General features: G+C 39.2%; 1 long non-coding RNA gene across 1 annotated transcript; it reads left to right on the plus strand.

Annotated features, from left to right (window-relative positions):
- The first annotated feature begins 2,375 nt into the window (after window positions 1–2,375).
- On the plus strand, window positions 2,376–20,383 carry LOC120371463. The gene is made up of 4 exons (XR_005584367.1): window positions 2,376–2,618; window positions 5,164–5,223; window positions 18,258–18,399; window positions 19,525–20,383. It is a non-coding gene; the product is annotated as an uncharacterized LOC120371463 (long non-coding RNA).
- Window positions 20,384–24,783: the final 4,400 nt, after the last annotated feature.

The raw sequence follows: 24,783 nt of genomic DNA on the forward strand, positions 1-24,783 counted from the left end.
AGTGCAAATATTTTTAATAAAAATATACACTTTGATTTAAATTACAACACAGAATACAATATATATGAAAATGTAGCAAAACATCCAAAATAGTTAATAAATTGGTATTCTATTGTTTAACAGTGTGATTAAAATTACAATTAATCATGATTAATTTTTTTAATCACAATTAATGTTTTGAGTTAATTGCATGAGTTAACTGTGATTAATCGACAGCCCTAGTTGGAAGGAAATTTATTGAAATAGAGAAAGAAATCAATTGTACACTTGAGACATTTCGCTGTTCTTCAGCAATGGCTTTCAGACAAGTGCAAGACCCAAAAACTCCCAAACTTTGTGGAAATTTAGGTTAGGATTTCTATGTGAATTTTGCAGCTGCTGGCCCATCTCTATTCTCCTTGCTGTTGTCTTTTATCTCTTCTGCTTCTGATAGATACACAGAATTTAAATCAGAAGGGATTATGGTGATAATCTAGTCTGATCTCTTGCACAATAAAGCCATAGAATTTCACCAAGTGGTTCCTGCATTAAGACCATAACTTCTAGTTAAGCTAGAGCATACCTTTTAAATTACAGGGGTAGTCAATTATTTTTGTCAAGGTCCAAATTTCTTGGTCAAGATATAGTCAAGGTCTATACTCTAGAGAAAATAAATAAATAAATAAAGATGATCAGTAAATAAAAGATTTTGGGGTCCAATAAAAAATGTCTGGCAGTCCACATTTGGCCCATGGGCCGCCCGTTGACTACCCATTTTAGAAATACATCTAACCTTGATTTAAAGAGTTCAAGTGGCAGAGAATCCACCACATCCCTAGGAAAATTATTCCACTTAATTACCACCAATTGGCACTAGGAGCTCAAGTTAAATTGGCTATTTATCATGATCTTTAGGTCCCTTTTAATGTCATTGCTTTCTGAAATACAGTCAGCCCTCCTATAAGCATGACCTACATTTTTTGTCCTAGATATATGACCTTGTATCTAGCTGTAATGAAATGCTTGCTGTTCAAATTAGACCACTATATCAAATGATCCAGAACACTATGTAGAACTGATGTGTTCATATCCCTATTTACCACTCCACCACTAATAAAGATACTAAATAGGATTGGGTCACAAATATATCCTTATGAATCTCCACTAGAAACACTCCTATTGTATGACAATTCCCCATTTACAATTACATTCTGAGATCTGTAAATTAGCCAGTTTTTAATCCATTTAATATAAGCACCATTGGTTTTGCAAAGTGTTAGTTTTTTAATCAGAATGTCATGTGGTAACTGAAATGTTTTATGTAAGTCAAAGTCTGTTTTGTCAATAAAGTTACCTTTATCAACCAAACTTTTAATCTCCTAAAAAATTGTATCGCATTTTGTTTTTGTGTTGCTTCTATTCCTCACTCTGTGGCCATGGTGCTGAATTCCAATTTATAAATATTTGATCCATAACTGTTGTCATTCTAGAGCTAGTGGGTGCCAATGCTTCACTTTTTCAAGATCATGGAGGATTTTTGAAGTGTCTATTCAAGTTTATGTATTTCAGTTCTGGCTCTATTGTTTGAGTCATATTTTGCTTTGTTAGATCCACAGAATTAGAGCTTTTTCACTATACAACAGATTTATTTCCCTAAACGGCTTGGTTCCAAAATGTGCATGAATTCTTTAGGGCAGTTAGTTTCAAGTCCTGTACACCTTATCCACACTTTGCTGCCTAGTAAGCCTTCAGATAAATCCATTTTCATTTTCCAGTCTACTGTAGGGTAATGTTTAGCAATGAAGAGGAGGTACTTTATGCCACCTTCTGTGAAGAAACATGAGACAACTAAACTGGGAAAGAGGAGTTATCAGCAATAAAATCGGGATGGCTGGCAAAGTAAATAAATAAGCTGACTATGGAGTGGATGGAGTAGATGGCCAGTTTGAGCAGCCTAAGTCCAATCAACCTTAAGCCAACCAGCCAACCAGCCAGCCCTGAAATAGTCAGCCCAGATATTCCAAAACTTGACAGCCTAGAATTGGCCAATGCTGAACCAGGCAGGCATCCCAGAACCAAACACCCACCAAAACAACAACAAAAAATCTGGCTATAATAAACAGTAAGGCAGCTAGCTAAGGGGGAAAAAAACAGCAAGACAGGTAAATATCAGCTATCCAGGTAAAACAAAACCCCACTAAAAGCCAACCACACCACTCACATCAAATACCATCCATATCACAAACAGACCATCATATTTGTCCTTTAATTCCTGTGGCCTTCACAGACAAAAAGGTAGAAGAACTGTGGCTTAGCATATTCACAGAGGATGGGACAGGCCTAAGGAAAATAAATCTAGAATCCTCAGACCATTCTTACCACAACTGGCAGAAACTGCTATTCTTGTTGGCTGCTTCAGCTAGACAGGCCAAGGACTGAATGGGCCTGATGAAGTTTGAACTCCTTTCTCTTAGCAATATTCTTTTATGTGAGGATTGAGAGGTTCATTGGTAAAACAGGGTGGGGAAGTTTGCATTTGCTGTATCTCTACTGTGGATAAAAAGAGCACTTCGGCACCTCAGCCCACTGATCTAGCCCTTTTCATAAGCATCAAATCCATACGATTTCTTTCAAACCAGGTAGGTTTATGTGAAGGAGAAAATATGTTTTGAAGTGAATTCCCTTGGTCTCACATGCAAGATGTTAGGAGTGGCACCTTTTTCCCTTGCGCATGCAGTTGAAGTTCAAAGAAACTCAGCGCAAAGTATGAAGTGAGACATTTGTTTTTCAATTTCAGTGCTATCACTTAAGGTTCAGAATGAAATGTAGATGAGTCTCTCTCGCAACAAAAGCAACCCATGCACTGAAGGAAGGCCGTTTTAATCATAGCTGTAAATGTTTTGTTTGTTTTACCTAAATTTGTTTAACTTTGTAGAATATTTAAGTTTGTAAAAAGTTTGATTACCCATTGGTTTATCTGTAGGTACTCTACATTGTATTATATAGGCTTAGACGGGAAGATATTAATTCCAGGTACATTTTTACTTAGCTGCTGCTTTACAATATGAACACCATATTTTTTCCTAGCCTCCAGAGTAATGTACAAAGTGTGCTTTAGAAGACTGAAAGACTGTAGCAAGTTGACTCAGGACTAAATATCAATGCCATACCTAGCACAAACTGCTGGTAGATTCTCAACAGATTTAGGCAGACAGAATTGTTACCAATGTGTTCCTATGGGAGTATCCTCTTTTAAGAGTTTTTCCTCCCTGCTTGTTGCTGTTTCCTGTTAGGAGATACATCCAAATAACCTTTAGAGCTTTACAGGAAGTGTAAAGTCTAACTGACCTTATGCACTGAGCCACATCAGTCCAAAAGGACTCATTTGTTTTTCAGCTGTACCTACATACTTTGTATATTATGGATTAAATTCCATTTGTGATGCAAGGCACAAGTTAATTCTAAAAGCTTATATTTCCTTCACTATTCAAGCAAAGTTTACTAAAAACAAAACAGTGTGAACAAAGTAAAAAAAAACATAATAGCATCATAACTATAGAAAGCTGAATCATCTACAGTCTTCCTGTATTTGTCTGTGATTTTTCAAAGTGCTAAGTTTCTCTATTAAAAAGACATGGAGATCTAGTTTTACAGCATATTTGAAACACACAGAAAAATGTTACATGCTGGGCAATGAAATTGAATTTTTTTTTTTACTCTTGAAAGAGGCCTATTCATTTCATTCAGTTCTGCCATATTTTTAAGTAAAAAAAAAACAATAGGAATCTACAAAAATATTTTGGTAAAATCTGTGGAAACCTGCAGGGGTCCTGGCACCTAGAGTGATATTTCTTCCAACCTTCACATGAATAACTCATCTTCTAGCCCTATTCTTATTTAGCTCAAATGAAATAATAACAAGGAGACATAGAAAACTGATTCTCTGTTCTTACAATGTTTCATGTTTGTTATAGGGCTATTAATAAAAGTCAGGCACTTTGTGTGTTAAAGATTGGAGTGACAGAGCAGATATATGCTCATGGCTAAATATTTACAAAAGACAATCTTTCTGCTGGAGAACTTACTACAAATGGCTGCATCATGAAAAAGTGTAAATTACATCAAGACAGGTGGGCTACAAAAAGACAAGTTCAGCAGTGAGGAAATTGGCCTGTACAATGATTTTAACCTTAAAAATGCCACACTCTGACTGTCATCCAATGCATAACTGTACCTGAAAGGATAATTAACTGAAACCCATAAAGATAAACAACATGCATAAAATTTTAACATATTATATTTTAATATACTTTTTAAAATTTTCAAGAAAAAAATATGAACTTCATATTCATACTCTGTTACAAGTCAGGTATTAAACAGCATGGCCAATTGTACTGCTGGTCCTCCCCACCCAGCCCCCAAACCCTGATGTCAATGGAAATGCAGTAATATAACAGAGGAGAATTTGGTCTCAGCGTTAGTAAACTCACGCAATTGAAACAAATTGCCCGCAGTAATTTTGACATTGTCCAAAGATTATCCAGAAAAGCTGGTGTTGTCCACACCTCTACTTAAAATATTAGTCATCCTAGCAAACAAATGTGTTTATGAATATATCCATTACACATACATGTGAGTAAGGTCTGCTGAAAACAATTAGACTATTCCAGAAATAAGGTACTACCCGGGATGAGAAACAGTGGCAGGATCAGGCCTTATAGATTAAGCAACAAGACATACTTGGGTAAAGTGATATTATCAAAATATTAGCCCTTGTAGAGTGAGTTGTGAGATAAAAGGCCAAAGGCAATGTCTTTAACTATTGTAGGGTGATGATGATATTGTAAAATTTAAAAATATCTTAAAGTTTTACTGGTTGTAAAAAATAGTCTTGGTTAACATGCACCTCCCCCCAACCTCCATTCCAAATAAACTATTTAATGTGGGAGAACAGGACCCCATGTGGATATAAATAGTAATACAGTATATGATAATATTTACTGTTCATGGACTATTCATAGGCCAAACAAATTCTTATTATCCTTGTTATTAGCAGTTTATTAATACAGGCTATGAGTGTGTTGTCATACTCTCACACAGTAGTGTTGTAAGGTTATTAAAAGATGACACATTTATAAAAGTATTTAAAAAAAAATAACTGAAATACTTTTTTTTTTTTTTTAGATTGGGCATCCCAGGATGACTTACTAGTTCCTAATAGCATGCTTCAGCAACTCATCCCAGGTATGTGGGAGGAGCTCTCTTGTTGTTTTTTGTAGGGTCTGTCACAATATAGAAGTGGTAGGACTCAAATATAATAAACACAAAGAGTCTTCTTTACACAGGAAGCTGGACACACACACACCTTGTCCCTTCCTGGCTCCTTAGCACACAGACTGAAGAACCACTTTTGCAACCTTTTGAGATTTCATTGTGAGTCCCAATATTTCATGTTTTTCCTTAAGCTCCAGCTCCTGGAATCAAGGGATTATATGAGAAATCTCAGCTTTCTTTTTTTTTTTAAAGTAAGTTTCTAGTCTGCATGGTTTTGAGGAAAAATCTTGAAAACATGAAACCTAAAGGCTCAGAACTCGAAAGGCCAGAACCAACCAACCGAACAACCCAAGTTCATTCTTTTTTTTTAAATCTCATGATTTTTTTAGCCAACCTTACGCTTTGTTGGGGTCTGGTTTGAATCATGATGTTTGAGTACTTAGGGCTGGCGATCCTGAGGAACGCACAATGATTAGCACAAAGGGTAAATCCAGCCTCCATTGCAGGCTGCAGGCCCTAACCACTTGCTGATCCATACTGGAAGTGCAGAAATATCTCCTCTTGGGAAGAGTAGAATGAGCAGACCCATGACAGCATGAGTGCTGGAGCTGGCTGGGGCAGAGGGAAGGTCTTGGCATTAGTGACCAATACATGGTGATGTTGTGCAGCACTCTTAACCACAGTCTGTGGCACCCAATTTAAGCACACTGCAAATGCAATGGGGTTGGGAGTAGAGAAGCCTCCTAAGATGGGTGGACTTCAAGAAATGGCCAGCACAACCCACTAGGGCAGGAAGGAGTGTCACTGCTTCAGTTCACAAGAAGGAAATGGAGGTGTCATGGTTGCAGGGCCAGCTGCACCTCTGTCCCTTTCCTGGTTTCTCTGAGTGTACTTCATCAGGCATCGGGCCTAATGACTTCATCTCTCCTGTGTGGAATCATATGACTCTTCCACTCAGACAGGGCCCTGGTATCAACAGTGCTTACCCAGACATGCTGATTGGGTTCATCACTTGCGCTTCTTTCCTTCAGGCATCTATGATCAATAGTATATAGTGATCAAACAGCCTTCTTAAACCAAAGGATTGTTTATTGTCACAATAGGAAAAAAGGATTTTGAGACAACAGTCTACAGGCTTGTCTACCTCACCTAAAGTTCTACCATCCTGTGACGGTGACCTATGCGGGCCTAACTTCTTCAGGCACCTCAGTGGGTTCCTATCTCACTCAGCTTTCCTGAACATATCCACAAATGCCTTCCCTATGAAAAGAGAGTTTTTAACTTAGCCAGAGTCCCTGTTCTTCTCAGTTCCTGAGCTTTTGCCCTTCTGGCCCAGTCCGGAGACTGTTAGTAGGACATGAAACAAGAATCCTCAGAGTCAATGGCTCTCCTGTTGTCCCTCAAGTGTTTACCAGGAGGCAGCTTATTTGAGCCATTGTTTCCTTCCTACTGTTGTCCTTACAGACCCCTTTTAAATTAAACCAATAAATTCATACAGTAAACATCCCAATAAACCAATCAACATGCAGTATTCATAAATTATTGCTGAGCAGCTCCAGTCCAGTCCAGTCACTGGAAGTTCATCAAAGGAATGAGCATGGACATGGCCAGCAGAGGATAGCTGATTCAGCACATACTCCCTGCAGATTCTTTGAGCAGAGTTCCTATGTTGTCATAAGCAAAGTTTAAACCTCTTCACTTGTGGCAGAACTTCGGCGGAAGGTGGCAGTAGACTTGAGCGAATAATGGATTTTTTGGTATGGTGGTTGAGTGTAATTCATAGTTGCTGCTGTAGGATCTTATGGAATTTAAATATAATTTGAAAATATATTTATTTTGTAGGATCAATTTTTAATAAATTACTGTTGTTTCATCAACAAAAGCTCTGTTCAGAGAATATCCGACTTACTGTTACTCTGACAAATGTTGGCCAGGGAAGAAAGATTTGCTGCTCTATGCTTTATGGAAAGGCAAAAGGGGAGTAAGGCAAATTCAACTGGGTTGACTCCTCATCTTTCACTCCCATTAGAGTGCCATCCATTGTACACAGGCACTGGAACATCTAAATCTGGCACTGGGCCATGAACATGCATGAAAAGTAAACCTGTGGTCTCTGATTTGGAATCTTTGGCTTCCTTCTGCCATATCCTGACTATTGAAAATCAGCCTCTTTTTAGGTTCTCCCTTCCATAACATGTAAAGTATTTATTTTATTTTTCAAAATCAATCCAGCCCAGAGCTGGTTTAATGATGTCACATTCTGTTAATTACATGGGCTCAACATTCAGTGCTCCTGGCTGTGAAATCTGCCCAGCCTCAATATCTGCATTTGATTAACTTACTTGGTATTTTGACTGCTGGCACTCAGACCCATCTGTTTGGATGGCATTGTGCCCACTCATAAATTGGTTGGACTTTTTCATTACAACATAGATCAGTTATAGGTTTGTTAGTTCTCTAACCAGCAATAGGCTAGCTAGCCATAGAATCCTTTGTGGACAGCAAAAGATGCGCAAACACACACAATCAACCTGCTCTGGGTTCATTCGAAATGAAGATAGAACTTTCAGGCTAGATCTGGTTCAATGATTCATTGTAAACAATTTATCAGTTCAATGTAACCCTTTCTCCTGATTTTCAAAACATTCACAAAGACTGATTTTTTCTAACTTTTTCTCTATTCAATGAACAAGTTCTAGAATTCAATCACCAGCTTTTACATTTCAACCAATGGGATTATTCACATTCACAAATTTTTCACTTGGCTGGTTCACCATGAATTAGTATACTTAAAGTCACATGGTATTGTTTCTACTCACTGATTGGATAAATGAAACTTTTCAAATAAATAATGAATGGCAAATTATGAGTAGCCATTTTTTTAAAAAATTCTGTTTAGGCAAAAATACCCTTGGTCGTATGTGAATTTGGACATTTATCAGAAACCCAGTTGTTCCCCAAACATTCCTGTAGGCAAAACCCCCCGAGAGATTGTTCACATGTAAATCAAAAGAGTCAAGAACACAGTCAAACTCCATAGTCATTTGGAATTGGAATTAAAGTTTATGAATACCAGGTTGGTGTAAATTGGCATCTCTTCACTTAAGCTAATTTGAGGATCTGCCCCAGGGTTTTTTTTTTTAATTTTTTAGTTTTTTTCCAAATTCATCCAACTTTGTTTAAAATCATTCCCCCTCTTTTGAACTTGCAGATCAATGTTTTATGTCAGCATCGACATTATACTGGATACTGACCAATCCTTTTCTGCTAAATCACTAGTGATGTGAAATAAACAGCAGCAAATACAACAGGAACCAGGCCAAAGGAGAATGTTATTGGAAATATTTTAGATGCTGCTGCTGTATTTTTAACAATATCATTTGAAAGCCTTTTAATAGTCAATTTTTGTTTCTTCTTAGTCACCTGTCAAAAATAGTCCTCGTGGCACTTTAAAAGGAGTACAACAAGAACAGCTCCTATGTTAGACGGTTAAATGTTAAAAATATAACAAACATGTTTCAAAGAACAGACCCCTGCCCAGAGCTGCCAGAGGAAACAGCAGTGGATACAAAAGGTCATTAAATGTGGTTGTTTAAAAAAGACTTTCCCTGGCTTGCCAATAGCAGTATGTCAGCTTTTTGTTTGTTTGTTTTGCATCAGTTAGTGCCTGATGTCACTCCTGATGTTCATGGAGGAATCCAGCTTAACAGCTCCCAGGTTGCTAAATAGCCCTGTTTAATTATAAAGTGCCAGATCTTTTTTGTATAGAACCTTTTTAATCATTTCAGCACTTTAGTAGAAACCTTTATGCAACATTTTTGACACATACTAATATAATGGGCTAAATAAATCCCAAGTATATGCACAAAGGCAAGCGCAGTTCAGGAAATAATAATGTGTTCCCACATGCAACACCAGGTGCACGCAGCTCAATAGATATTATCTTGTGTAGTCTGCCATAACAGGGCAGAATGTCACGCAGGGCCATCCAATGTGCTGTGGGGTGCTCCTAACTTCAGCTTCTGTCGCATTTTGCCTTCTGCTATTGCTTTTTGTATGGGTTTATTATAGCTGCAAATATTCTCACCAGACTACTTGGTGTCCATGCCTCTTTCGCAACCACAACCCTTGCCATGGATTTGTGCAGCCTGTGGAGATACCCGTGCATGGGTGGTAGCACACTATTGTGTCTAGAATGCCATACTTATCACCACATTGCAAGCTTGCATATGTCATTTGAGTAATGTACATCTGTTTTTTTCCCTTATATACAGGTTGGATTTAGTCCATTTTTTGCCATTCTTCTTTAAGATCTATGGCAAGATATACTGAGACTATTACATGAATCCAGGGGTATAGAATGATTTCATAGCTGTGAAACTAGAATCCTGCAGCCAAGGTTATAGTTTGAGGAATACAGCCATAGAATTATCATTCCCTAATCAGAAAGTTGGTCTCAAAATGCCACAGAATTCAGAAATTCAGCTTTTGAGGAAAAATCTGTTTAATACCTGTACTGCAGTACCTTCTCTTGTATTGAATGTTCTTTTTGCTGTGAGGCTCCACTGAAAGATGAATTCTAAATTCTTGTTTACACTTAATCAAACTTGTTGACATTTACATGGCAAAATAAACCAAAATCTGAAAACATGAATGGTGAAGAAAAGAAAGATAAAGAGTACACGGATACTCTATAGAAGCAAATCTTGCATGAAATTCTTGTCATTTGTTTAATATCTCATGTCAAAAGTTTTACCACATTGCAATCTGGGAATCATGCCAACTTAGAAACTAAGACATAGATTTTCAGTCTGACTGTATACATAAAGACTGAACACAGTCACAGCTGCAAATTAAATGCAGTCTTTTTATTATTCAAATACAGGACAGTAGACAGGATTTTTAAAGAATGATATATATAGCTAGAGATATATAAACAAACAACCTGCAAAAGGAACACATACCCATTCCATGAAGCTAATCATACAGAACTGCAGTGTACTGTATACTGAATTACAGTGAAGCCCTTCTGAATGAACACGTAATCAAGGAGAGAAAAAGGTATAGGTGCTTAAAATAATTACTTACACTAGCCTTTCACCTTTGGAGACCTTGGACCAAATTTTGCTATTAGTTACACCAGAGTCATCGGGATCAGGTTGTGCAACCTTTTCTCGTGCCAATGAGCATTGTAAGTGCTCATCAACGTGAGAAAGGGTTCCAAAACCTAAACCTTCATCTGAAGCAACTCTGTTGTCATCAGGGGCATTACTACAGGTTTCCTGTGATGTAACTAGAGTAAAATCTGACCTCTGTGGTGAGGAATGCTCTTCTTCTAGAGAACATGTGTGTATATAACAAGGCCATCACACAATTTGGCACAACTGACAGTTAAGTTTAAGAAGAGTCCAAGGTACAGAATAGCAGGAGAGATGCAAATCTACTCTCTCTCTCTCTCTCTCTCTCTCTCTCTCTCTCTCTCTGAATATAAATATAAATAGTTTTTATAAGCATGATTTATAATGCAGCAACACCTAGGACCCCTAGTCATGGACCAAGGACTCATTGTGCTAGGCGTTGTACAAACACAGAACAAATACAGTTCCTGACTTAGAGAGTTTACCTGGCCTCATCACTGCAGTAACCTAAACACCTTCCAGTAGTGCATTAAGCAACATGAACGTGCGTAAGCTTGAAAGCATGTCTCTCTCACTGACAGAAGTTGGTCCAGTAAAAAATATTACCTCATGTGCCTTGTCCCATGAACGACATCTGTCATGCGTGGTTCATTCTCTCCCTCATCCTCTCTCCAGGAAGAAAACTGTATGTCCAGCATATGGTTTTGTTTCATTAGGGTTTGTTTGTTTGTTTGTTTGTCTTAAATCAAGCCTAAGGTACAATGTTGTGTAGAAGGCTGTGGCACCATTAGCTTCATTACAGCTAGCTCAAGCCTGCCATGCTATTATTTTCTAATAGTGCTAAATTCATCATATTAAACATAAATAAATAAATAAATAAATAAATAAAAATGCCATCTATCGGTACTCCCACAGAAAAGCCCATAGAACAAGAAAAAAAATTGTGCAGGAAACTTTGTTTCAGTCTGCAGTATTCTCATGAGAGAAGGAAGTTTGAGCCAATACATTGGGGCATAGTCCTTCAGCAGTAATTGTGTCCTGATTTCAATGTGTAAACCATTTTGATGCCAGGGCATTTGTATGTAGGACTGGGGCATGCACATGGACTGCCTGAACCTCCAGACTGCTCCCTATCCCATCATTTTATGGCCCTCTCTCTGCCCTTCCCTGCCCTGATTCTACTGAGGGAATATGAGACTGTATAGGAAAACTATTACTTTAAAATGAACTGCAAAATGGGAAAATGTATGGCATTATTAGGATTTGGGGCTTTTTGTTTTGTTTTTTGCTTAATTAACATTATATAAAAGTATGAAAATTAGTGTGACGTGGATAACTTGTCTATGACTTACAAAGTACAGTCTAGAAAAAACACCATGTGATGTTGCTGTTACTACAGTAACTATTTTTTTACATCAGAGCAAATATTCATACAAAACCTTTCAACTTGAATTCAGAAAATTTGCATTCTCAAATGTTTTCAAGTTTCTGACCTAAAAATAGTAGATCATTATAAACAACTTAAAATATTTTTCCTAACGACGAGTTATTTTGATATCAAAAATGATCTAGTCTCATGGTTATATTTCATGTATTTTGCAATGTTGTAACTTAAAGTAAGCCAAAGGGGATTTCTAGCTTTAAATACTGTAGTAGTGGTGGGGGTGGTTTTTGTTTTGTTCTGGTTTTGTTAAAGGTGATTAATCACTCAAAGCCAGTGTGAACCATTCACTTAATGCATGGTGTGTAAGCTCAATCCTTTTTATCGTCTCAGTTTTCAACACCCAACTGGCCAGTTTCACGCCACTGAACTAATGCAAGAAAAAAAAAATCAGTGGCACACACTTTGGATAAATACCTCTGCACTGTACATTTGCCAACAGAGTCTCTGAGATCAGCTCTGTAAATGTCATGATCCTTAATGCTATTGTGGTATAAATGAGGAGCGTTCCTTGAGCCCATTTGGCTAGGCTGAGTAGCGCACTTTGTTTTTCCCAAGAGAAGAAAGCAGAGTAGTAAACCATTTTTGCAGAATGTCATTCTCCCACAACAGTTTATGAAAGAAACATCTGTGACAAGAATCTCTAATGCTTTTCTCAAAGCCATGGCTGACAGTAAAAGAGCATTGCTAAAAGTGGCAAATCAATCCTATTCCACTCCTTCTAGAGCATGACACCTAATTTGCTATGTATCGCATGTATTTTCTTCACATGTGCTGAGAGACTGTGACACTGATGTGGTGGCTCTTGTCCAAGCTTCAGCTGAATAAACAGTTTGGCCATATAGTGGGCAAGCTGGCATGTTTAGAAATATCTGCTGTCCAGCACATGTTTACTTCACCTCAGGGAAAGGTTTGTTTAAATTACAGATTGCAATTTGGGGATTTAAATGGAATCTTTGAAGGCTGTTTTGAAAACCCTAAATAATCTGATTCATATAGAGCACACACTGTAGTTTTGGGGGATTTTTTAAAGCTTGTTTTGCTTGGTGTAATGTGGGTATCTTGTACTACCTGAAAACACGAGCAGTTCAGACAGAAGGAAATGAGTAACAGTAAATACAGTGCAGCTGCTAAAATTTATTCCATTACTGGACATGTACAGATTGTGTTACAAAAAGAGGATCATTTAACTTAAAATGAACGACTCAAAGTATATCTGGATCAAACAGAATCATTTGTTCATTTAATTAGCTCTTGCAGTTAAAAATTTTGAAAGGTTTTACTAGTTATGGATAATTAATCAAAGCTGTAGTAAACAGTGTGTTGAGTACATCAAGGACTATACAGGTAATCAGGACAATTTTTATACTTTGAATAAAAAATGTGTAGAGCTACTGGAAGATTCTATTCCTCTCCTCAAAATAAAATCAGCAAATCAACAATGAAATAATCCTCTGAGATTTAACATTTTAAAATTAACTTTTATTTTAAAGCTTCTTAAAGATGAAGGGAAGGTAGAAAGAGAAGGACAGGTTCTGCCATGGATCACATTAATTACGGCATTCCCCTTTCCCATGAAGAAGTTAAACATGATGCCTCTTTCAGTAAACATTACATTTGCCAACAAGAATATTTTTGTCAAGTCCTGCAATTTTTTCACTCTCCTGAATTCAGTGAGGGTTTTGACTGGGCAACGATGTAGCAAGTACAGATATAGATACAGGATTATCTGACACGTCTTAGTGCCTGACCCTTCTAAGTGTTGAATGCACTCAGCTTCAAGGAGACAGATGTGGTGGGTTGGCTGGGAGCAGCCGTAATACCCAAAGAGCGATGGTTGTAAGGATTAAACCTGTTTTATACAGAGGCAGGCATAATACCTTCAATGGAGATAAGCAGTGCAAGCCAAGAGCTAAATTTTAAGGTGCTGTCACATACTGGAGGTGGCTGCAGTAACTCCAAATTTACACTGGAGCTGCTGAATGCAGGATTTTGCCCTTTTGTGAGAAAGACCTGTATTTCAGAGAAAGCGCATGTATTATTTGTTCCATTGGTTGCCATGGGTATTATTTTTTATGCATTTTACAGCAAAAGTTAGAGGAGGGGAACTGAGAGTTAGAATTGTTTCCATGCAGATGTAACTAGCACCCCCACAACTGGCACCGTTAGTGCTATTTTACTGGGAAAGCATGTTTGTCTTTCTCTTTGCCTGCGAACCCCTCAAGTCAGTAAGCTGTGTACAGAGTAGGAAGGCCTTGATGAACAGAAACACAATCAGCCATTGTTATTTATGTGTCCCACTCATTTGGTGTGTAACATCCATCAACATCCTAAATTGCCACTCACTAGTAAACCTAGAATTACAAAACAACATGTCTGCTCCTGGAAGATCCTGAATGACCTCAGCTCCCTCTGAAGCCAATGGGAGTTGAAGCACGTCAAAACACAAGGCCCAGAGGTCCCAGTCTGGCAACGCGCTTAAAGCACATGCTTAACTTTAAGCACATGAGTAGTCCCAATGGGCCTGATTATCCACTGCACATGCACAGAGCTCTGGCAATGTGTGTGCAGTAGAGGAGGAGGGAGCCGGGCTGCCTAAGCACTAATTGCAGGCCCCTGATTCTCAGCCACTCAGCTTAAAAGTTGCAGGGAGGCACCTTTAAACTATGCTGCCTGGGTAAGTTCCCTCAGGAACTTAATGAGTGATGAATTGGCCATAGCAAAGCTTCACTCTGTCATGCCCAATCCCCTCCCATTGCCTTCCCTGAAGCACTACCTCACCCTCTTCCCCCTCCTTCCTACTTGCCTGCCTTTAGGTGGGTAGACCTAGGGTGACCAGACAGCAAATGTGAAAAATCGGGATGGGGGTGGGGGGTAATAGGAGCCTATATAAGAAAAAGACCCAAAAATCGGGACTGTCCCTATAAAATCGGGACATCTGGTCACCTTACTCCCCATACCCCATTCAGCTGAGTTTCAGCACAGCAGATGCTATGGTGGGTAGTGGAGTTGGTGGCAGAGCCATCTCTGCTAGCTTTGTGCCATCTACACAAGGGAAATTCTTAACTGCAGTTCTCCAGCCACTTCAGATTGGGAATTCCACCCATTGATTTCAATGGGACTATTCACATGCTTAAAGCACGTGCTTAAGTACTTTGCTATAGTGAACAATCCTCCATATGTCTATCTGCATCCAGCTGTTGTCCCTTGCCTTAGGGCTTGGCTACACTTACAAATTTGCAGCGCTGCAGCAGGGTGTGACACACACTGCTCTGCAGCGCTGCTTGCGCTGCCCAGCGCGCCAGTGTGTCCAAGCCCCAGCGCAGCGAGCCGTGCTCCCCAGCCAGCTCCCCCCCACAGGGAGCTGGAGTACGGACGGCGCTGGGGAGGTTTTCCCAGCTGCTTTTGCTTGCACTTAGCGCGCACGCGCTGCGGCGCTGCCGCGCGCTGCCCTGCTTGGCAGCAGTTTAAAGTTAAGCCTTATATTTCGTTTGTAAGCTCTTTGGAGCAGGGACCATCTTTCTGTTCTGTGTTTGTACAGCACCTAGCACAATGGGGTCCTGATCCGTGACTGGGGTGTTACTACAAGGGACAAAATAAGAGAAAACAAGCAAACAAACAACCCCCCCCTCCCCCAGATTTACACCAGGACCTGAATTTGACCCCGTGCAATGTTAAACAGTTTGTTCGCATGTTCTTTTATATGAAATGTGGTTCAATAGATTTTAAACCAAAGTATTTCCCCCACTCTTTGCTCACTATTGCTTGCTCTTGAAGCTGTCCAAGACAGTTCTTTTCAAAGTCCCTTTATATTTTCTAAAGAGAGTACACATATACCTGGAGAGGAAATTGCATTTGCTGTGTAGTATCTAGCACGTCAACTTATCATTTAGCTTTATTTTTCAAAGCTCATTTTCTCATAGTGAAAGTGTTTTGTTATCAACAGTGAAGTGCTTATGTCCAACATTTTGACCCTCCATCCGTCCTTCCCCATAGGCTGCAATTAAAGGGTTTTCTTTAAATAGCCATTTGGTGTGCAGGGTAGCTATGTTAACATACTGTGAATCACTGATTTTCATAAAGCCTACAGCTGCTCTGTCCTCAGCACCCAATGATCCTTCCAACTACATTGGAAAGACTTTGCTAATACTGGGTACACATGGGAGGACTGACTATTTTCACAGAAGAAATAAAAAATAGAGAGATTCCTTTTAGGGAAAGATAGTGCCTATAAAGGACAACGAGGGTGTGTGTTATGTGTCTGTCATTTCTTGCCCATCTTTTTGTTTCTATCATGGGAATACATCAAAATATTGGGCACTTATGCATGACTTGTAAATTCCATATGTGATTGTGTTAAAATATCTTTATATTTCCATTGCTATACTAGATTTTTATGTATACCTGCATGTTTTCCCAGCCCTTCCTTGCATGTTGCTGTGTGTACACAGAAAGTGAAAGTTTTGTTTCTTAACTGGATTTGTTCAACATAATTGGTATGCTGCTAGTCACATCTTGTATTGCCCTCTCCGTTTATAACACTTCAGTTACTCAATCAGGGATTAGAAACAATACCATGTGACTCGGGTGACCAATGTGTAGGCAGAACTGAAACAAATACTTCCCAAGAAGTACCCTCAAAGTCAATGGAGCTACTCATATGAGTAATGCTAGTAGGATTTTCCCAAATGGCATACACTGATGCCTACTATCCCCTTGTGCAGGAACCCATTCTATATATGTGTAAGAAAAATTTACACTTCAGAAACCTGCAACTGGCAATGAGACATTATTTTAAGATACTGTGTGTTTGCATTTAAATGTGTATCAACCTAAAGGTATCAATAATACTTCTTTAAAATGATACCAAAGTATTCTTACATCAGAACATTGTATTTTCAAGACGATAATTCCCATTATTTAGTGATTAACCAGTCACAATGAACATAGTTTTTTATTATAGGCCTAAACCAGAACCCCGGATTTAAAGCTTCCTGAGTTTTGGGGGGAATTTGTAATTTGAAACCCATGTCTAGAAGCTAATTTTAGGGCTGGGGCCTATTGGTTTTAACCAGAACTCTGAAACAGCTTCGACCCCACAGATTTTAGGAGAGGATTGAAATACAGTACCAGATTTGGACCTGAATGTTGTTCCTGGGCTCATTTCTATTGTCAGTTAGTTGTTGCTCTTGTGATGTATCTAAAGGCAATGGCATATAGGCTGCGGTTTAGAGATGTACATAACCTAGCTTTAAATTTCAGTGGGAACCTAAACAAAACATCTGGCCCTAAGGCTGCATGTTCAAATACTACAGTCCCATAGCGCATTACACCAGTTAACACTTCTTTTCAAATACCACCCGCATAACAATTAACCTCACTTCAACCTTGAGGTCTCTGATTAGTGATGGCCTATTGTTTAAGTTCCATTAACATAGCCCCTGTGTTGCCCTATTCTCACTCAAATGGACTAATCAAATCAGTCACCAAGGACTTAAACTCAGGGTTCAACCTCTTTAGTAAGCAGTGACTTTCAATTTAAGTAGAATCATGTATGTCATCAACACAATCACAATTAGTATAGCTCTGAGGTGGAAAACATCCCTAATGATCCCCAATTTGTGAAATATTAAGGTTCCCAGCAACCTATAATATGAGAATTTCTTTCTGTGTATACTAGAAAAATTACAATATCAATGGGTTAATCATTAATGCATCACCTTGTAACTAAGCCTGTATCTGAAAGACAACAGAACCTCAGTTGGATTCCATTTAATTTCAGGATGCAAAGGTTTTGAACCACTGAAAAGAGAATGTGTTAATCCATTTTTTCACTAACTATACCATATTTCTAAGTAAAAACGAAAGCATTGTTTATTTTTCCAAATATAGTTAAATACAGAGGAGCTAATCTACCCATGACACTATTATAATTTGGATTGCACAAGTAAGTGTGTTTCATATTATACAGCTCAGTAGGTTTTAGTGATTTGTAATTAAAAATCATGTAAGTATTTCTCTGCTTTGGTTTTTAACATTGTTTCTAATTTCTCTCAAGGTAATGAATGTTTATACCATAACCTACTGGGATGTTAAAGCTAGAAAAGCCATAAAAAAACAGAGTTCCCTTGCAGTTAACCAGTACCAGTTCCTGATAGGCACGAGAGCCAAATTTTCACACGGGTATTTGTATATGTATCGATATGGTCAACAGACAGGGCCTCTTTATTGTTCTGAAGCGGCTGGGTTGTCCACCCGAATTGCTGAACATCGTTCGTTCATTATATAAAAATATGAGGGCAACTGTAGTGTATGAAAACAGAGAATCAAATGCCTTTAATATTAACAAGATGTGAAACGGATGTGTGTTAGCCCCCATGCTTCTTAACATTTACTTTTCATTCCTGCTTTTTCATGCATTTAAGGACAACAATGATGGCATTTATCTTCAAACCAGACTAAACTGAAGTTTGTTTAACACTGCAAGGATTAGAGCAAAAGCCAAGGTGAAAGAGCTGGGTCGGAGAGATTTCCTGTTTGTGGAGGATGTGGCCTTGGTTGTCCATGGTAAGTATTCCCTGCAAAATCTGTTGGGTAGATTTTCTGCATTAAGCAAGAGCTTTGGGTTGACAATTAGTTTCAAGAAGATTGTGATCATGTACCAATGGGTGGAAGAAGCAATGCCTGACATCTCTCCTGGCGTCATTGATAGCTTTTGCTACTTGAGTTCTACAATCAGCAGGAATCTTGACATTCAGACTGAATTGACTAACAGAACTGGAAAAGCAGCTAAGAATTTTGGGCTATTACAGAAATGTGCATGGAATAACAGCAAACTATCAACTAAGATGAAAATGCAAATTTATGAGACTTGTGTGCTGTCATCCCTGCTTTATGACAGAAATGGCTATTACAGAAATGTAATGCTATGCACTTAGTCTTGCACTTAGGATGGAAGAATCCCATGCACCACTACAAGCTGGGGACAGACTGGCTAAGCTGCAGTTCTGCAGAAAAGGACCTGGGGATTACAGTGGATGAGAAGCTGGACATGAGTCAGCAGTGTGATCTTGTTGCCAAGAAGGCTAACAGCATATTGGGCTGCATTAGTAGGAGCATTGCCAGCGGACTGAGGGAAGTAATTATTCCCCTCTATTCAGCACTGGTGAGGCCACATCTGGCATACTGCATCCAGTTTTGGGCCCCCCACTACAGAAAGGATGTGGACAAATTGGAGAGAGTCCAGCAGAGGGCAACAACATTATCAGAAGGCTGGGGCACATGACTTATGAGGAGAGGCTGAGGGAACTGGGCTTGTTTAGTCTGTAGAAGAGAAGAGTGAGGGGGGATTTGATAGGAACCTTCAACTACCTGAAGGGGGGATCCAAAGAGGATGGAGCTTGGCTGTTGTCAGTGGTGGCAGATGACAGAACAAGGAGGAATGGTCTCAAGTTGCAGTGGGGGAGGTCTAGGTTGGATATTAGGAAACACTATTTCACTAGGAGGATGGTGAAGCACTGGAATGAGTTATCTAGGGAGGTGATGGAATCTCCATCTTTAGAGGTTTTTAAGGCCCGTCTTGACAAAGCCCTGGCTGGGATGATTTAGTTGGATTTGGTCCTGCTTTATGCACGGGGTTGGACTAGATGATCTCCTGAGGTGTCTAATCTTTTATGATTCTATGATATGCAGGAGACTGAACTGTTTCTACACGAGATGCCAGCATAAGTGTCTGAAAATGAAGTGAGGAGACAAAATACCAAGCATAGAAGTGCTGGAGCACACAGGACTGACACTTAAAAATCGTTATCAAGAAGAAGAGGTTGTGATGGCTCAGTCATGTCAGGAAAATGGGAGGAGACTGTATGCCCCAGAATATTTTGTACAGAGAGATTTGAGATGGCTCTAGTAAGCCAGGTCACCATTTATGGCGGTACCATGACATGTGCAAAAATGGTACACAGTTGTTGAACATCAATGTACAAAGCTGGGAGGAGTGCACAGAATCCCATCCAATCTGGGGGCAATATATGGCACTGCGTGCAGCTCAACATGGAGTGACTTTGATCCAGAGGATGGAAGCAAAGTGAGAAAGAAGAAAGTAGCGTGCTGTAATCTTGGACTACAAGTCAGACAACCCATGAATGTGTGAAATTTGTAACAAGATGTGTCATTCTTGCATTGGGCTTGCCAGCCATAAGCAGATTCATCGGGCACCTGAATAGACCTCTTACACGTACACCATGATCCAGCAGATCGATGATTGCCTATAGATTTGTATGTGTAGTATGGGTTGTTGCCTGTTTATAAATGTAGTTAACTGTTTTGCACAGGCAAGGAACAGTTTTTACATGGAAGTACAGATGCACTGGGTGTAGCACATGCATTTCCTGCAAGCATACCAATTTCACCTTCCTTTGAAAATTTAACCAAAAGTCAATATGGGAAACCGTCATCCGTTTATGCAGAAGTTGTTCATACGTGTTATCAAACTGAAGTCTATTTTGAGCTATTTTTAAAATGTCTTTGTGAAATAAAAGAATTTGATCTATTTGTAATATTGTAAATGCATCTACAGATAAAAAGGAGCTAATTTTCTTGCTTCTTATTGCCTTGTTTTTCTGCCAATAACTTTCACAGTCAAATGGTTTTCCACATACTAGATTTCAGTGGACTTAAGCTCTATCTTCTCTTCAGAATGTTTCAAAGTTTCTAGATGACATTCACATGTAGACTTTCTTTTACGATCAATGAGAACATTGTACATAGCTCAGAATAAACATCACCAGACATGTTTTATTTCTGTATTGCAGAGAATTACATTTGGCAGAAATAGTCCCTGATTTAAACCCTGTTTTTCTCTGCCTCATCACTTTACACTCCATGTAGTAAAAGAATTGGTTTCACTTTGTTCCCATACCACCAGTCCATCTGACTTATAATAGATCCAATCTGCATTACATGGACCATCTGAGCCGTCCACTCTGCTTCTCCATCACCGACAGCTGGAACTGGACTCGGGGTAAGTGCCAAAGCAATTTGTATCATGGTTCATTTGAAGCATGTATTCTGTAAATTCACCACTGGTGCATCACTGCACAGTTACAAGAAAAGGCCTGGTGTACATACACAAGTTGCAGAGGTCTAATTAAAAACCAATTTAATTAAACCAGTGCAAACCCTGTGTGGACACTCATATCAGTTTAAAGCCAGTTTATCTCAGTTGATCTGGCTTTGGTAAATTTACAGACACCAGCAAAAGCAATATAAGATAGCTTTAAACAGAATTAAAAGTGGCCACACAGGGGTTTGCATCTTTTAACTAAACTGGTTTGAAAACACATCTTTAGTTAAGCCGGAGCAGCTTTGTCTGCAGAGGGCCTGAAAAGATGGTTTGCTTCACTACTCATGCTGTCTATGCAAAATGGGAGGCAGATTCTGCTGTGGTCATTATTTCTTTGATTCTGACTTTCATGTTACTAGCCTCAGTCTTTTTCTTCTCTATCTCTATTGAGGAACCCAGTTTGGAGCCTCCAGGCCAGACCTCGCACAGACACATCCACAGAAGTTTGTGTGAGTTTCTGTGCTTTTAGTGCTTCAGTAAAGTCGTAGGGGATCTCGATTCTAGAGTGGGAAATGGGGCACATTCTCCTTCAGTTGTTTTTGTGACATTGCCTCCAGGCTGTGTGACCCTCTGCCTGCACTGCCTCCTGTTGCTCTTTTATTCAAGAGGAAAGTTGTAGTTTAGAGGCTGATTATTAGTTTTCTTTTCTCTTCTCCCCAAGTCCCCCCTTAAATGAATCATCACCAGTTTTAGAAGAGTTTTTTTTTCCTAAAGGGAGCAAAACAGAATAAACAACCTCTTCTCAGTCCCTCTCAGAGCCTTCTTCTCTTCACCATCAGCCATTTTCTCCCCACAAAAACAAAGGGGGAGGGAAATACATTTTTTCCAGTGACACAACAAAGAACACAACATTAAAATTAGGCAGTTTAGCGGATTTTCTGCAGCTAACCTTTGACATGTTTTTGCAAATTTCCCCAAAGTTTCCTCTGAGATGTCCCCTTTGAAGCTTCAGCTCAGGAAAACTTGTCTCGTGTGATGGTTATTTGCCCTTTTGCCTAACTTCTGTGCAATGCCTCTTAAGTTGATTTAAGTGGCAAACATGCCTCTCTGGTAATGGTGAAAGCTACAGATGCTACAGCAGAAGGAAATAATTGTTTCTTTTTAACTTTTGGAATGGGGGGGTGGGGAACAGTGAGAATTCAAAATTTTCCAATTTGTACATAAACTTGAAATCATTTTGGGCCTGATTTTTGTTTACAGTGATTCCTCCTTAGCTCTGCAAAGGTGTCTCAAAGTGGGTGTAAATGTCATTTATTACTAATGATTGACTAGAAGTCGAAAACAGTTGCCCAAATTCTGCTCTCTGTTCCATCCATGCAGCTCTTGTGCAAGTTGGTTGTCTTGCTTTGAGAAGGGAGTTCTGAGAAGTAATGATTTTTCTCCCCACAAATAATACTCTCATTCCAGTAAATCTGCATCAGATTAATCATCTGGAATGTATTCTGAGGATTCATAGTGTTGCACTGGATTGAGTCTGCAGCTGGTACCAATCATAACCAATGCTTGGAGCTAAACCTGAAGACCACTCAGAAACTTCAGCGAGTGCAGCTGCCTACCTCCTTAGCAGCACATCTCACAGGGAGCATATTACACCTGTACTCCAGAGACTCCACTTGCTTCCAATTCACTTCCAAGTGTAATTCAAGATGGCATTTTTGATACATAAAGCCCTCATGGCTTAGGGCCTGTATTTTTTAGAGACTGCCTCTCTGTTTTAACATCATGTTTTAACCTGGCAGTTGAGATCAGCTAGGTTGCATGAGCTGTCAGTCTCTAGAATATCAGGTGTTCTCAGTGGATAAACACACAGCATGAGTAGCAGGAACAGAAGGGGTTCTAAGGTGGGCAAGAAAAATTATTGGAGGTGGTGAAAGACTTCCAAGGAACAGTGAATGAAGCGATTGGAACTGGTTAATTTAGAGAGGAGACAAATAAGAGAAGATATAACACAGGGATAACAAAATGACGGCACAGTGAAGGTAAATAAAGGTGCTCTTCTACATTCTTTATCATAACACAAGAACAAAGGGGATATTCAGTGACATGAAAAAGCAGCACATTTCAAACAAATAGAAGGAAATCATTTTTATATAATGTATAATTATCCTGAAGAACTCATTGCCACAAGATATCACGGAGGGTCAATGGATTTTTGAAAGGATTCAACTTAAATATGAATAATAAGAACATATGTAATGATAGGAGATATGAAAATTTCTTTAGAACAGGACTAGACTCATGTTTGAAGACACAAAGAAAACTCTCACTTGATTAGAAAGAATTTCCCCTATTGGCATGTTTTTCCATAATTATTTGCTACAGGGTTTCTTGCACTTCCCCTGTGGCATGTGCTACTGGCCCCTGTCAGAGAAAGGATTCTGGACTAGATAGATCGCTAGGTCTCGTTCAATATGTTGATCTCTTTCTGCCTACATTTCCTTAATTTTGGAACATAATGCCCACTTTGTTCCAGTAGCACCTGAGTTGGTTGACTTAGCATGATTTGTCTATTTATCCAGGCTATTTTCAGGTGATGGGTGGGAACTCAATTTTATAGGCTAGAGAATGCTGACACTTGATCAACCTGAATTATTTTATAGCATTTGTTATTACAGATTGAATTGTGCCTAGTACTTTGAGCTGAAGTTAGACATATTGTTTCAGTGAAAATAAATGACATAATTAAAATTAAGAAACACTTACTGCACTTCCTTAAGTTCAACAGGCTACAGCCCCTGCAGTGACAGGAGACACTGGGATGGTAAGGAACTCTACCAGGAGGCCATGAGAGAGTTCTGTGCCTTATTCTTCCACCTCTCTCTTCTGCCCTTCTTCTCCTCCTAGCCTCTCACTGCCTTTCCCAGCCTGCCCCAGCGCACAGAGCTGTTTGTTTTTTGTTTTATAATGCTACATACAAAATACAGTTTTAATTATAAACATAGAGAGTAGTGGGGAGGGAACTAATGAATACAGAGGAGGGAACCCCAAATGAGTAAGCTCCACAGGCAGCACTGGATGTGTTTAATCTTTCCTGGCATTTCTACATATTCTGCTAGCAATTTGCTCAACAGAGTAGGAGGTTATTCTTTAACTCAATGAGGGAACATGCCTAGAGCAGAGCACAGAAGCCAGAATTTAGCCCATTTTGCTGAATGACTGGAGGCACAGAAAAATTTCCATATGAAGAGAGAATGAAAAGATTGGGACTGTTTCATTTAGAGAGAAGAGTAAGAGGCAACATGATGGTTGTTTTTCATCAACAAAATTGCTTTCCTTTTTTGTTGAAAGTACCAAAAAGCTGGAGACAAACCCAAAAAATATTTTGCATTCTTGCAAAACCACAAAAGTGATTGTTTGCATAAGTTTCTGGTTTTCCCAGCAGCAATTTATATACTTTTTTACAAAGTCTATTAGGATCCATATTGGTATAATTACATCTAGGGTGAATTTGGGAGGGCTGTGAAAAAATATATAGCATAAATATGAAACATTTTGTAAGACCATGTTGCCAACATAGGAAATGTTGTAAACAGATTGTGGAGGGACTAGGAAAGAACATTGTTTAATAAAAGAATTTGTTTAATATATATGGCATAGAGAGCAGGAATGGCCAAACTGTGGCTCATGAGCCTCATACAGCTCTTTTACAGTTAAAGTATGGCTTGCGGAGCATCACCAGCCCCCCCATTCTTCACCTGCCAGACTTGGGGAGTGAACCTGAGACCTCTGCCTTCTAACGAGGTGGTGGGGTAGGGGCTTCTGCCCAGCAGGGAGCAGGGTCTCCGGGCTTCAGCCCCGGCTCTCGAACTACTGATGATTGTCATAAG

Source organism: Mauremys reevesii, linkage group 9, assembly GCF_016161935.1.
Source record: "Mauremys reevesii isolate NIE-2019 linkage group 9, ASM1616193v1, whole genome shotgun sequence".
NCBI lineage: Eukaryota > Metazoa > Chordata > Testudines > Geoemydidae > Mauremys > Mauremys reevesii.